Here is a 15,460-nt window from a genome sequence, read left to right on the forward strand (position 1 = left end):
TTGTTTCCTGTTTGTTTACAGTCTTTATTGCACCTGAACATCTGCCACAAACAAAAACTAACTTGCTAGTTAACCTGCCTTTCATGTTGCTGCACCTCTTATGTGTCCATAGCTTGCACCGGGTACATCTTATAGAGTTACTACCTACTCCTTTTCTACATACTGAGCAGGGCCATCTACCTGAAGGGGTTTGTGTTTTATCTACCTTCCTACTTATTATGATTTTGGTTTTAGCTAGGTTGACTCTAAGGCCCTTCAATTCTAGACCTTGCTTCCACACCTGAAACTTCTCCTCTAGTTCTGATAGTGACTCCGCAATTAGTGCAAGGTCATCAGCATAGAGGAGCTCCCAGGGGCAACCTGTCTTGAACTCCTCTGTGATTGCCTGGAGGACTATGATAAATAAGAGGGGGCTGAGGACGGAACCTTGGTGGACCCCTACCTCTACCCGGAATTCATTACTGTACTCATTTCCAACCCTCACCTTACTGGCAGCATCTCTGTATATGGCTCGCACAGCTCTCACTAACCATTCTTCTATCCCAAGTTTCCTCATTGACCACCAGATAAGGGATCGGGGGACCCTGTCAAAGGCTTTCTCCATGTCAACGAAAGCCAGGTACAGAGGTTTATCCTTAGCTAGGTATTTCTCCTGCAGCTGTCTCACTAGAAATAAGGCATCAGTAGTGCTTTTACCTGGCACGAACCCAAACTGCATCTCATCTAAATTGATTCGCTCCCTAATTAGTTGGGCTATGACCCTCTCTGTAACTTTCATTACCTGATCTAACAGCTTGATGCCTCTGTAATTATTTGTATCTAAAGCGTCACCTTTACCTTTGTAGCAGTTGACTATGATGCTGCTACACCAGTCATTGGGTATGACTCCTTCGTGTATCACCTGGTTCGTAATACGGGTGACTAGGCTATAGCCAACACTGCCAGATATTTTGAGCATTTCTGCAGTGATTCCTGATGGGCCGGGGGCTTTCCCGGTCTTCATACTCTTAATTGCTTTATCTACCCCGGTACTATCAACTCGGATAGCTGGTCCCTCTATTGGGTCGACATACGGCAGGCTCTCTTCCTCCCATTCATTCTCTTTATTAAGCAATCTATCGTAGTGGCATCTCCAGACCTCTTTCTTTGCATCCTCATTTAGTGCAAGCGTACCATCATCCATGCGAACACATTTCTCTCCTACAACATCACTATTCGCTCTCCTACACTGTCTTGCAACACGAAATACCTCGAGTCTTTGGTCCTCACGGCGCAGAACATTGGCAAATCTTTTCTTATCTGCTTCCCCTCTGGCTAAATAAACCTGTCGCCTAGCCTCCCTTCTGGCACATTGGTACAATTCCCTGCTACCACCGTTCTTCCAGTCCTTCCAAGCCTGTTTCTTTTGTCTAATAGCCCTGTCTACCTCCTTGTTCCACCACCACGTTACTCTGGGTCGGGAGGGGACCTTACACCACCCACAAATCTGGTCGGTGGCTTTCAACAGGTTGTCCCGCAGAAATCTCCAATTGTCTTCCACGTTGTATGATGCTATATCCCCTTCTATTTCGTTAAATGCTTCAAGTAACTTGTCTCTAAGTCTCTGTCCATTTGCAGGGTCTTTAAGCTTCCACACCCTTCTCCTCCAAGCCTGTCTAATTCTGGGCACCCATTTTGCCTTGATCCCAAAGTCGTTAACTACTAATCTATGTTGTGGGGTACATTCTTCGCCTGGGTAGGTTTTGGCATTTATAAGCCGCCCTCTTTCCCTATTTCTAGCGAGGATGTAGTCGATTTGGCTAGAGTGTCTGCCGGAGCGGTAGGTGACTAGGTGACTGGCAGGTTTCCTGAAGTTGGTATTGCAGACCATAAGATCGGTTGCATCACAGAACTCCAGCAGTCTGGTTCCCTCCTCGTTGCGGGAACCGAAGCCATAGCCTCCATGTATGCCATGGAAGCCTCCAGCACGACGTCCGACATGACCATTGAAGTCTCCAGCCACAAAGAGAAGGTCCCTGTCACTCGTCGACGAGGTAGTTTGCAAGAGGGTGTTATAGAATTGGTCTTTCAGACCATCTGGTAGCCCAGGTTGAGGTGCATAGGCTGAGATGACAGTAGCTAATCTATGATGAAGCACTAGTCTGATCTTAAGTACTCTGTCACTTACTCTAACGACCTCGATTACCTTATCCACCCATTTCTCCGCTAGAAGTATTCCTACGCCCCCGACCCCGTCAGTGTTCCCTGCCTAGAAAATCTTGTACCTGTGTTCTTTGCCTGTGAGGAACCTCGCAGAACCTCCTCTCCATCTTACTTCCTGGATGCAGCACATATCTACGCGTCTCCGTTCAAGCATCTCAACAATTTCACCAGATCTACCTTTCAGCGTGCCGACGTTGAGAGTGCCAATCCTAACAGTATGGGTGTTGGGGGTGTGGGCCTGTAGCCTGGGAAGGGGGAAAGCAGTGTCGTGTACCTGAAAAGAAAACTTGCAATTGGAAGAATTCATAAGCAAAACAGTACTTACAACCTGCAAACATTACTCAAACTTAATGCGCTACCCAAAGGTAGGGGAGAGGATGGCCAAGGCCGCTAAATGGGTTCCGGGAGACAGCCGAGGATGACAGGATGACAGAGGAATGCACTTCCGGTGGAGGGGGTGGGAGGGCGGGTGTACCATCAGCGAGGAGATAGGGCTCTTGATCGTAGATTTTAAATATTTGAGAGACAACAATGCATAAATCGTAATTTTTAAAGGAGCAATGAAATCTAGGTGAATAGAATATATATGTAGCATGAATTTAGGAAGCTTAGAAAATGAATAAGTATGAATTTAAGACAAAAACTGAATTCAATTGAATTTCATGGAGAGAAACAAGATAAATAATAGAGGGCAGACTAAAGCGCAAAAGGTATGAGATGTTTGAGGCCGTAAATAAATAAAAATCTCTATCTTATCTGCATCTTGGAGACTTCGTCGTAGTATGTCAGTGGAGAGGCCTGGTTTGACTAGGACTGTCCCAGTTTATTAATATTGTTCTGGCATCCTGGTTGGTTTGAAATTATGAACGAGCTTTTCTGAAATCTGGAAAAATTTTATTTGCAATTATCATTCTGGCTTGTAGGAAAAATTGTTAGGTATTGATACTAATTAGACTTCCTAGTGCATAATGAAACACCTCCAGCAATAACCCAACCAGGATTTTAAACTAAAAATTTCTGCTTCACTCTCACACATAAATTGTAATACTCAGAATTGTTCCTTCAACTGAAAGTAATCAGATAGTCATTTAAAAACCAGATGAAGAAAAAAAAGTAGTTGGTGCCAGGAAATTTTCATGGACTGAGAGAAAAAATAGTGTTCTCTATAATAACATATGAAATATAGCGACTTACCTTATATGATTCATTTCATCCCACAGACACTTCAGAAAACGACAAGAGAAGTCTGTACAACTTGATGCTGACAACTGACCAAGAGTTCTCTCTTACTCTATTTTTTAACCAAACCACAGAAAACTACTAGATTTATGACAACCACACTTAATTCCTCTTTCTCTCTCTCTCCACACACACACATTTATAGAAACATCAACCTTCTCTCCTGCGAGTATTAACATTCTTTCTTCATCTGCACACATACATGGATATTGATCTCCATATTTCATTGCTGTTTTTCTTGAAATGTTATTGATTGTTTAACATTTGCTTGGTGTTGACATGTCCCAGAATAAACCAATTGTGACACATATTTATATATCACATTACTTTGATATTTTGTACATATTTCTCCTTAAAGAATTTTTATATACTTTTAAAATGTCAAATAGAACATAGACACTTTTCTCATTACTGTTAAAGGAGCCACTTTTGTTTTTCATATTGTTTCTCATAAATCGAGTTTTAGATAATCTAATTATTCATCAAAGTTGGTCTTTAAACGTTTTGAGCCAAAGTTTGGTCTAGCACAGACAATATGTGAAACCATAATTTTAAATGTAACAATGGCTAAATCTGAGCTTGCTAAAGACCTAGTAGGGCAAAATTTTGTAACAATTTCTAGAGACACTTCAAACTGAAATTCTGTTAAGATGCTTCTTTTCATCAATATTATATTCGTGGTCAGGGTTGTACAAGTTAAATTTTTGGATATGCACACTGTTTCCATTGAGACAGTTGAAATCTTGACTAGCTTACTGATAAACTCATATTGATAGAAAAGTCATCGGATTTTATGGAGATATTTGCAATACAAATGTTGGTGGTGTACAACAAAAAGGCAAGAATAGCATATTTAACCAATTAAAACCCAAATTTGAAAGGGAACTTGTTAGTATTGGCTATGTTGCACACATTGTGTACAACAGCTGTATATCTATAACCATTTGATATTGTGGCACTTATTGTGAAAGTTTTCACATAAATATATTTGTGAAATATTTTCACACAGACAGCTCATGTAACAGCTAAAAGAATTTTCTAACTTTCTAAGTTGCTGGAGAGGAATAAAAAAAACTGTTTTAACATGGTAGTACCAGACTTTTGTCAGTGCTACCAGCAGTTGAATGAAGTTTTAACACTGCCTTAAAATCTTACTTTTGTTCTCAAAAACACTGCACAAGGCTAATAAATATGAAAATAACTTTGGAGAAACATGTTTATGGTTTGTACATGAACAGCTTAGCCTTTTCAACAAATTGATTCTGTCCATGGAGAAGGGCAATTCCAGTGCAAAATATGATTACAAATATAGAAGAGGAAGAAAAAACTGAATTTGTGCCTCAAAATGCAAAGGTCTTGCCGTGGAAATTTGAATAAAATGGTGAAGAAAAAATTTCAAAGTTTTTATGAAAGATGTCTCTCATACCTAGATCTATGGAAAGAGAATTTTGAGCAGGTGGAAGACTTTGTGGTTAAATTCTGGTGACATAGCTTGGCCCAGTGTTGGGCAGTCTGCTGTAGAGGTCACCTAAAAGATTGTAAAGCAATTAATGTTATTGCAAAGAGCTTTTGAGCTTCCAAGGCAGATGTTTGGTCAACACAGTATGAAAAGTGGCAAATGTTTTGTTCATTACAAAGAAAACCGCATAGTAATAAAAAAAAATCTTAGTGGTGTAGTAGAATACATTGTCTTCCTAGTATTTCTGCACCAGCTGTTTGGTTTTTGTAATAAATAATGTGTGGCCAGATGGGACAGGCAACATGGCAGAAGCTATAGGTAGGAGCCTTCTAATGACTAAACATTGCATTAACCAACTCAGAATTCTTTGAGAAAATTAAGAGTAAGGAATTTCTTAGCAAAGTAGTTTCAAGTGAACAATATGAAGATACTGGTGATTGAACAAAATATTACTTAACTATAAAAACATGTTAAGTTTAAATGATTTTTAAATGTTGCATTCTGCTTGACAATATTTTACATGCAAGTGCTTTCAAGTAAATAATAGCTGCTTTGTACATCTGTTCTTCATTTTTCGATGTCCCTAAGCTAGACATTCAACTCTCTGCATGATAAAGGCAAATACGATAGTACATCTTGCCAGCTTAAATGTATCATTTCAGCACTTGTTAGGAACTGTCGTTATATCAGAAGCAAGCAGACAACTATGTTAATATATTTGCAGCAAAAAATTCCCAGATTCTCTGGCTGTTGAGGAGAGAAAACTGGTCCTCCTTTAACACCCAACCTACACACTGCAGCTCTTCAGTGATATTCTCAACTCCCATTGGTCCTAATTCCACTGCTAAAATTATGGTATGCCTGCCTGCCTAAACTACTATTCAAAACAATTAGAGTCACATGTTTTTTTAAGTTATCTAGAAATCTAGCCCTGTATTTAAGTGGACTAAGGGGCATGATATATTGTAAATGGGTATTTCGTGAATACTTTGAAATGTAAACCTTGTACCTTTATCATACTACAGCACCTGATTTTCCAGTTTTCCCTAGCATATCAACACTTCAAAACTATAAAGCCACTAACACATTTTCATTTCTTTCTAGATTGTTTCAGAAAATATTCAGCTCAATTGTATTCTCTGTGATCCAGATTACATTTCCAGTATGCCTAAAGCTACAAAGTTTTCCAAAATTGAACAAGGGAAGATTCTTGCACTGAAAGTGGATGGAATGGGTAACCGGAAAGATTCAGCAAAGCAGAACATCAGTGGACAATTTTCTGAAAGAGCCTGACAGCTACAACAGGATTCCTGCTGGTGGACATCCCAAGGCCACATCAGAAAGGGATGAAAGTGTCATTATCAGAGCTGTGAAGAAATCATGCTGCTCTTCTGTTTTCAAAATCAAGGTATCAGCAGGAGTAGGAACCTTGACATCCACCGTAAGCAGAGTGATTTTGAACCATGGTTTCCGCCTGAAGAAGCAGCTAGGACATCTGTTATCGTCCCTTTCCCACAAAGCTGTTAGATTGGAGTTTGCTCAGCAGCATCAGATGTGAAAAGGTGAATGGACCAGGGAGAAAAAATGGAATCTGGATGGCCCCCAATGGTTATAAGTATTACTGGGCAGATAAATGTATACAAAATTCTGCCAAGTGGCAGAACAGCAGAGAAGGTCTTATGGTGTGGGGAGCAATATCTGTCAATGGGAAGCTGCCCCTTGCCATCATGGATGGCTATTTCACTGCCGCATGTTTCATTGATATGTTGGATGAGGATCACATTGACAAAGAAGGAAGAAGGCTCCATGACAAGAACTTCATATATGAACTGGACAATGCTCTTATTCATAAAGCAAAGGCAACTTTGGATTTCCTCCATGCAATAGGGAACGAAGTCATGCTATGGCCAACAAGAAGTCTCGACCTTAATACTATAGAGAAAGCCTGAGGATATCTCATGAATTTTGTGTACAGCAAAGGCAAGCAATATTCATCTGTTGATGGCAATAAAGAAGGCCTGGGAAGAGCTTCCACTTGCTCTGCTGCAGAAATTGATTGGGCACATGAAATCACATGTCTTTGAAGTAATTCAGAAAGATGGTGGTCAAACACATCATTGTTGATGTATTGCATGAGAATGTCATTGACATATATCACAATTTACCTGTTTTGATTCATTTTTGCAACATTATTCAGCCTGGCATTATAGTTTTGAACAGGGTGTTTCTGGTTTTGTATGTTTTTTTAAATTATTATCTAATTTATTTTGGAGTCCAATAAATTTGAATATTGCAATGCTTTCTATTACATTTCCTACCTAGAGGTGAGTTTCATGAATTTGGGTAGTATAGTTCACCAGAAAAAAAGACAGTGCTCTGACTTTATAGTTTCAAAGAGAAGTTTATATACACACACATGGCTGTGTAGTAAAAAGCTTTCTTCCCACCCACATGGTTCTAGGTTCAGTCCACTGCATAGCATCTTGGGCAAATGCCTTCTACTATAGCCTCAACTTGTCCAAGGTCTTGTGAGTGGATTTGGTAGACGGAAACTGAAAGAAGCCCCTCGTGTGTGAATATGTGTGTGTGTCCCTCACCACCGCTTGACAATTGGTATTGGATTGTTTACATCCCCATAAGCTAGCGGTTGGGCAAAATGGCACTGATGGAATAAATAACAGGCTTAAAAAAAAAAAAATGAAAAATTTAGTCCTAGGTTCGAGTTATTCGACTAAAACCCTTCAAGGTGGTATCCCAGCATGACTGCAGTCAAATGACTAAAACAATATATATATAAACAATTGCAGCGTGGAAGGTGTTTATAAGCCATTTAAACACACAAAAACCGTTAGAGTTACTTCAACATTTAAATTTAATTCGTCAAAATATTTTCGTCGCTTTGACACCGCGACCTGTTCACTGACAAAATTCCGTGCTGCAATTGTTTTCGTTCCAGCACACGATTTCAGATCAGGTCACTTGCTATGCAAGTACATCTCCGTATATATATTTATATATAATGAAGAAATAAATGGTATAGTTATCTACTTTATACAGCTCAACCAATTAGCGTTCAAATGGAGCTTCAGGAATATAAAATTAAGGAGAGAAACAAATTTCAAAGGTTGGTGTGTATATTCATTGAATCCATTTCAAATTATCGAAATTCTCTACAATATTCAATATACGTAAATGCGCTCACATATGAGGTATGATAAAAATCTATAAGTATTTCTAAACACATATACATACGAAGATTTATGACTATAAAATTTCATAAATATATAAAAATTTACAAACATAAAAATTCATAAATATATAAACATAGATATAAATACTTAGATGTACTGGCAAAGTCCGAATGTCCGTATTAGAATCATGTGTATATACATACACACACAAGAAAGAATCGCCTATGTCAAATTTATATGTATAGATAAATATCTAATATGTATGTATCTGTAAGTGTGTGTGTATAAAACCATCTATTTCGGGCTGATTATTACACTTAGTGATATTGTCTAGTCCATTAAACGGCAACATTCTTACCAGTTATATGCCGTAACCAGTAATGTATTACTCGACGACATAAAAATATATTTCTCATATTGAGAGTGCTTTATTTTCTTTTTGACTAATGAACAAGTGATAATTTATACATATATATATATACAAGAAAGAAACTATGCCAAAATGCCAAGAATCAGAATATTTGTTTCTCTAAAAATTCGTCATTCTATCTATTTACTGCAAAAGTAGCTTCCCTTTCCGTCTGGCATCATGCGCATGTTCTCTAGGAATTTGCCCTGTAGCAGGCTTCTTTTCCATCCTGGTCTCTACTCATCCTGGTTCTTTACGAATCACCCGGACGAAAATAACATCACAAGGTTGGTCACACGTGGTTGTATCTACCGCCACATATCATGTTGAGTTTTCTTGCTGATGTTTTGTGCTGCCTAGTGTCTTGTACATATCACTGTATGACACTGCGATCACTATATAATACTTTGTTGCTACAAAATGGCGCTTGTGTACCTGTGCAAGCAATATTTGACGAAATGGAAGTAATGGTGTTAATATTAGGATCTCGTTTAAACTTTGTCGTGCTTGATGCTTCACTGCAATCTCATTGCAATTCTTCCCTCCTTTTCCAAATAAATTAATTATCAAGTGCTGTTGTTTACCTTTGAACATTAAGTTAAAATCAAGTTATTGATTAATTTAAAAGTAAATATTATTCATTCAGCTTTGATATATTTAATATCCTTTCTTGAAAATTGTTTATATTTTCTCATGCTTTGTTATTTTTGATGCAGTCAAAAGAATCTACTCTATCGTGTGAACTGCGTTTGGATATGTGTAGCTACATATGTATATTCTTCTATTCTTATTTTAATTTTCACGTCATTGCTAACCTTTAACCCAAAAATACGCCCTCATTGATTCTGATTGCATTAACCCCTATATTTAGTACACTTATGTTGATAACAGACTGCTGATGTTAAGATAGTGTAGCTCATTTGCTGTGTCGTAATAGTAAAGGTGTCTTTAGTTCCTCTAATTGATTTTCCCTCACTTTCTCTATGTTTACAGGTAGGTTTCAAGTCAATGTTATGGAATCATCTAGGGATGTTAGAAAAAAAGAACTTGTGATGCAATCGATCTCGACTCAAATTTTTTAGAACAGTCTTTTTTTTAGCTTCGAAATTGTTTTCGCTTACAACTTGAGCTCTTTTAGAATTCTTTATTTTGAGTGGAGATAACATTTTGTGAAAACTCGTCTCTTATTATTCCATTTCTGTACCGTAGATTCTTCTTTAGAATTGCGGGAGTATCGACTTCCTTTTAATACACTTTACTGTCATCGTTTATTATATATATTTAAGGCGAGTTACTTGCAAGAGTTGTTTACCGCTGAGCTAATTTCTGTGACTATACGTCTTCAGTGTAACGGTAAATTTCTCTTATCCTCTTTCATTTTTTAAAACCTGAGCTTAGATCAATATTATTATTTCATATTTACCGAGTTAGGAATTCTATGAAAAAGTTACCTATAGATATACGGTATTGATTTTAAGAATTTGGTGAATTGGGCAATAGGAAAAAAAAAATTACTGATGACGTACAAGTTATTTCATATTCTAATATTAATGGTATTTACATTCATTTTTCCCCCAATTATTAAGCGTGGCTGCATGGTAAGAAGCTTGCTTCTAAACGACATGGTTCCGGGTGGCACCCTGGGCAGGTGTCTACTGTAGCCTCGGGCCGACAAAATCCTTGTAAATGAATTTGGTCGACGGAAATTGAAAGAAGCCTTTCGTGTATATATATATATATATATATATATATATACATATATATATATATATATATATATATATATATATATATATATATATACATATATATATATATATATATATATATATACATATATATATATATATATATATATATATATATATATATATATATATATATATATATATATATATATATACATATATATATATATATATATACATATATATATATATATATATATATATATATACATATATATATATATATATACATATATATATATATATATATATATATATACATATATATATATATATATATGTATATATATATATACATATATATATATATATATATATATACATATATATATATATATATATATACATATATATATATATATATATATACATATATATATATATATATACATATATATATATATATATATACATATATATATATATATATATACATATATATATATATATATATACATATATATATATATATATATACATATATATATATATATATATACATATATATATATATATATACATATATATATATATACATATACATATATATATATATATATATACATATATATATATATATATATACATATATATATATATATATATATACATATATATATATATATATATATATATATATATATATATATATATATATATATATATATATATATGTATGTATGTGGCATGTTAGAAAATCATTCAAGCGAGGTCGTTGCCAGTGCCGCTGGACTGGCTCCCGTGCAGGTGGCACGTAAAAAATACCTTTTTGAGCGTGGCCGTTGCCAATACCGTGTGACTGGCCCACGTGCCGGTGGCACGTAAAAGCACCCACTACACTCTCGGAGTAGTTGGCGTTAGGAAGGGCATCCAGCTGTAGAAGCTCTACTAGATCAGATTGGAGCCTGGTGCAGCCTTCTGGGTTGCTAGTCCTCAGTCAAATCGTCCAACCCATGCTAGCATGGAAAGCGGACGTTAAACGATGATAAGGACACACATACATGTGCGTGTGTATGTGTATCTTTGTGTCTGCCCCCACCACCACTTGACAACTGGTGTTGGTGTGTTTGTGTCCCCATAACTTAGTAGTTTGGCTAAAGTGACCAATAGAATAAGTACTAGGTAAAACCCTTCATGGCGATGCCCCAGTGTGCCGCAGTCAAATGACTGAAACCAGTAAAAGATAGTATTGCTAATTTTCTTATTTTGTGGTAACTTATGTAAACTGGGGGAACCAGTTGTTCAAGATTCAACCGAACTTTGACGTGTTGGTGCAAAAACATTGATGACATGAATTCAGACTTTTGCCTAACATATTCAACTCTTAATTTACGGTTAACTCTAGAAATGGCATCCAACTGCAAATTACTCCACCCTGCTCAGGCTCATTCGAAAATGTGCATACACCCACTAAATAAATGAGCAAATAAAATTTTTTATGTTAGCTTGTATTTTATGGAATTTTACTCATATCTTGCAATCTTGCCCATTTTAAACCTTTCTATAACATTTTACTGATCTGTTGCAGAGGTCAACAGACTTTTTAGGAGGTAGGCCAGATTGGAAATGTTTATTATTTGCAGGGCAAAGCAAATGAAAAAATATAACCCATTATCATACAAGGTTGTAGAAAAAGCATTTTTTAAAAACTTGTTTAATATTAAGTATCACCATAGAATGCCATACAGTGGAGACAAGAACAGTTTGAACATGCAAAAACACACTTTTTGCTTCATTATTTTCTTGTCAAAATCAATAGTTTCTGAGGAAAGTTATGTATCATTTGAAAGTTCTGGATGTGAACTTTCTTCTCATATAGTTTCAATTAAAATCTGACTTACATATCATGTTAGATTCCCTGAAACATCCTGGTATTTCCTCGCATTTACAAAGTTTATCCTGTTTGTTTTTTGACCACTGAATGGTAGCCTTCATTCTAATTCAGTGTGCTTGAACATTATAACTTGAGTTATGTTAAAAAATCATACTGTCATGAAGGAGAAAGCTTTCACTTTATTTGGTATAAATGTTGATGGGGGTAGGTCTGATAATCGTTATGTAAAAGAGAAAATTTCATTTTTAATTTTCACTTAGAAAAGGACATTTTCTTCAAGATTTTTTTTATCATAAGAAAAAATAATTTCTCATAGATTCAATTTGGTCATTGCTAAATCTGGCCACAGTATGACAAAAAAAATACAAAGTGAGTAAAGAGGGTGGTATACTGATATTTTCACCAAACTGACGTATTCGCATGCAGTGAGAGGTCAAACTGACATTCGCATTCAGTGAGAGGTCAAACGGAACACAAATCCAAGGTTTCAAATATCGAGTTTGAGCCAGAATTTCAAGAAATTGGTGAACTAATTACTAAGTAAACATATTTCTACAAAAAAAAAAATGCACTAAATTGAGTTCAATAAGTCTTCTAGAGCCCAAACCTAACAGGAAATTGTTGTATTGAGAATGTTGCTTATTTCCTTGGTGTCGTAACATGTGGAGAACTGCTGGACGAACGTAGCAGATATACTTGTACATGTAACTTTTGTTTTTCTTTAAGAAATATTGGTCAAATTCCGCCACTAAAAATATCATGCAATGAATATAATTTCAGATGTGATATTTTTACTTTCTGTTTTGGATACAGTCAGGATAATTTGTGTCAGTGTTTATATATTTGTTTTGGTTTTTTTTTTCTCTTTCTGCTACTAGCGAGTTTGCTGTAAGTTGCAGATGTTGTCAATGTCTTTAATTTATGTTTTTAATACTTAATGCAAGGAATTAGTTTTCACATTTTGTTTGTTTTTTAATCTAGGTCTACATGCAATTCTGAAAAAGGTATCAGGTAGTTGTGGGTTGTGCTAAAAACAATTAAATCTCCTTAAAATTACTCATGTTTTTGTTTGAAAATATTTTCGAATTTTTTTATTTTTTTATTTTTTTTTTACTGTAAAGGCTGCTCTCATTGTTTTTAAGTTTTAAGTGTATAGTGCAAACAAAATTGGTCCTCTGTGTGGGGTGGGGTTTGGAAAAAAATCATAAATTTTCATAAAAAGCTTATCCCCATCATTTCCAAGACAGTGCTGCAAAAAAAAGAAATTGGAAAAACCCCCCCATCAACAGGGAGAAAATCCAACTTGTGTGGGTGTCTGGATTTGAAACTCTGCCATTTATAGCCATTTTTAATAGTCCACTCAAATTTTATTGAAATGTTGTCATGTTCCAAATTTACCTACTGCAAATGCACCAAACTCGAGTCTCTGTGACTTGTAATTTTGGATTTAACTAGGTCTGAAAACACTGTGAAATTGACTGTGACAAAATAGGCTTTACATAAATATTTAAAAAATCTCCCCACCCCCAAAAGGTTTGTTTTTCAAGAACCTGAAAAGAAATAGGCAACTATATCATGGTCACTATTAATTTGTGTAATTTGAAGATGATTATCACCTCAGTTTCAAAGATATGACATCACAAATATAGCTAATTATTCATTTAGGCTAATTAGGCAAGATTTCAATAATTTTGCTGACCATTCAAATTGTCATATTTCCTAAAATATTCACCTAAATTTCACAAATGAGGTATCAAAATATTTCTTTTTGGATGCTCTCCAAGAAGTACAGTGGAATTTACATTTAAATATTTTCAAAAATTCACAGTCATATCAAAATCTGCTTTAATGAAGGATTCCCTGCATATTTCATTATGTAAAAATCATATTCTGTTGGGCTGAATGGAAGTTGGGGTTAATATCAGCAAGTTTGTCTGTTTCACTGGATGAATAAACATTTTTTGTCCTTCACTTGCTTTCTTAGAAATGGTTATTCATGTATACTACATTGTGACAATGAAATGGTATTAATCTGTTGCTAGAAGGTGAAAACATTTACTCCTTAAAATATCATACTGGAGGAAAACTCATTCTTTTACTTCAATTTTGTTAGAGATATTTAATTTCAGAGAAGGTGCAAGCATAGTTGTATGGTTAAGAAGTTCATTTTCCAATCACATGGTCACAGGTTCAGTCTCACTACCATTTGGTATTCATTTTTTTCTTTTATATATATATTCTTTTACTTGTTTCAATCATTTGATTGTGGCCATCTAGGATTTATTTTTTAACCCTAGTACTTATTCTATCGGCCTCTTTTGCCAAATTGCTAAGTTACAGGTACATAAACATATCAACACTAGTTGTCAAGCAGTAATGGGGGAATAAACACAAACACAAGGACACACATATACGAAGGGCTTCTTTCAGTTTGTCTACCAAATCCACTCACAAGGCTTTGGTCGGCCTGAGGCTATTGTAGAAGACACTTGTCTAGAGTGCCATGCAGTGGGACTGAACCCGGAACCATGTGGTTGGGAAGCAAGCTTTTTAGCACACAACTACACCTGTACCTACACACAAACACACACATGTATATACATACACACACACACACACACGCATATATATTTATATGTATATATACACACACACATATATATACTGCCTATGTGGAAAATTGGTGTGTGTTTCTTTGTGGCATTGTTAGCTAACTCATACATCGTTTTACTGATTTTGATGAAACTTGATATGTGAGTAGAACTCATGTCTGGAAACCTTGTGACATACTTAGATTGTTGAAAAAAATCAATAATACGGCCCCCGGAAGGGATCTTTATATCTGCCTCATATAACTATTTTTTTTAAACACCCAAAGGAAATAACCCATAGCACCTACACAATATTTTTTTAAACACAAGGAAAATAACCCATAGCACCTGCACTTACAGTTGTTAGGTTTTAGCAAAGCGATCAATATTTGATTCTCACGATCAGCAGACTTAATCCTGCATTTCACTACTCACAGTTTTCAACTGCTAAACCTCATTATTGCACGGTTTGATCCATGTACACTTTCAATGCCCATAACTCCAATAGTTCTGCATTTTTCCAGATGACAGTACATAAATTTTTGATTCCAGATTCAGCGGACCTAATTCTGCATTTCACTACTCAGTTTTCAACTGCTAAACCTTATTATTGCACTTTCTTGATGCATGTACACTTTCAATGCCCATAACTCTGATAATTTTGCATTTTTTCCAGTTAAAACTTTTCGATGACAGTACATAAATTTTTGATTCCAGAACGTATTTAATGTGTCGCAATAAAATGAACTCATACTTTGAATGCTTAAAATTCTTAAAAAATGAAACC

At 35.5% G+C, this 15,460-nt stretch overlaps 1 protein-coding gene across 16 annotated transcripts in view; it reads left to right on the forward strand.

Moving 5' to 3' along the window:
• Positions 1-15,460, forward strand: part of LOC106876920 (cyclin-D-binding Myb-like transcription factor 1) — a 162,701-nt gene that overhangs the window by 1,427 nt on the left and 145,814 nt on the right. For 9 of the 16 annotated variants that reach the window (XM_089351017.1, XM_089351014.1, XM_052967260.2 and 6 more), the window contains exon 1: positions 8,687-8,787. The exons of 3 other annotated variants lie outside the window; for them this stretch is intronic. The gene's annotated coding sequence lies outside the window, so the exon portion shown is untranslated. Of the gene's footprint in view, positions 1-7,771; positions 8,025-8,686; positions 8,788-15,460 lie in introns of those variants that run through there. 4 more of the 16 variants (XM_089351024.1, XM_089351021.1, XM_089351015.1 and 1 more) reach the window with 4 other exon arrangements.

Source organism: Octopus bimaculoides, chromosome 4 (genome assembly GCF_046866305.1).
Source record: "Octopus bimaculoides isolate indiv1 chromosome 4, ASM4686630v1, whole genome shotgun sequence".
Taxonomy (NCBI): domain Eukaryota; kingdom Metazoa; phylum Mollusca; class Cephalopoda; order Octopoda; family Octopodidae; genus Octopus; species Octopus bimaculoides.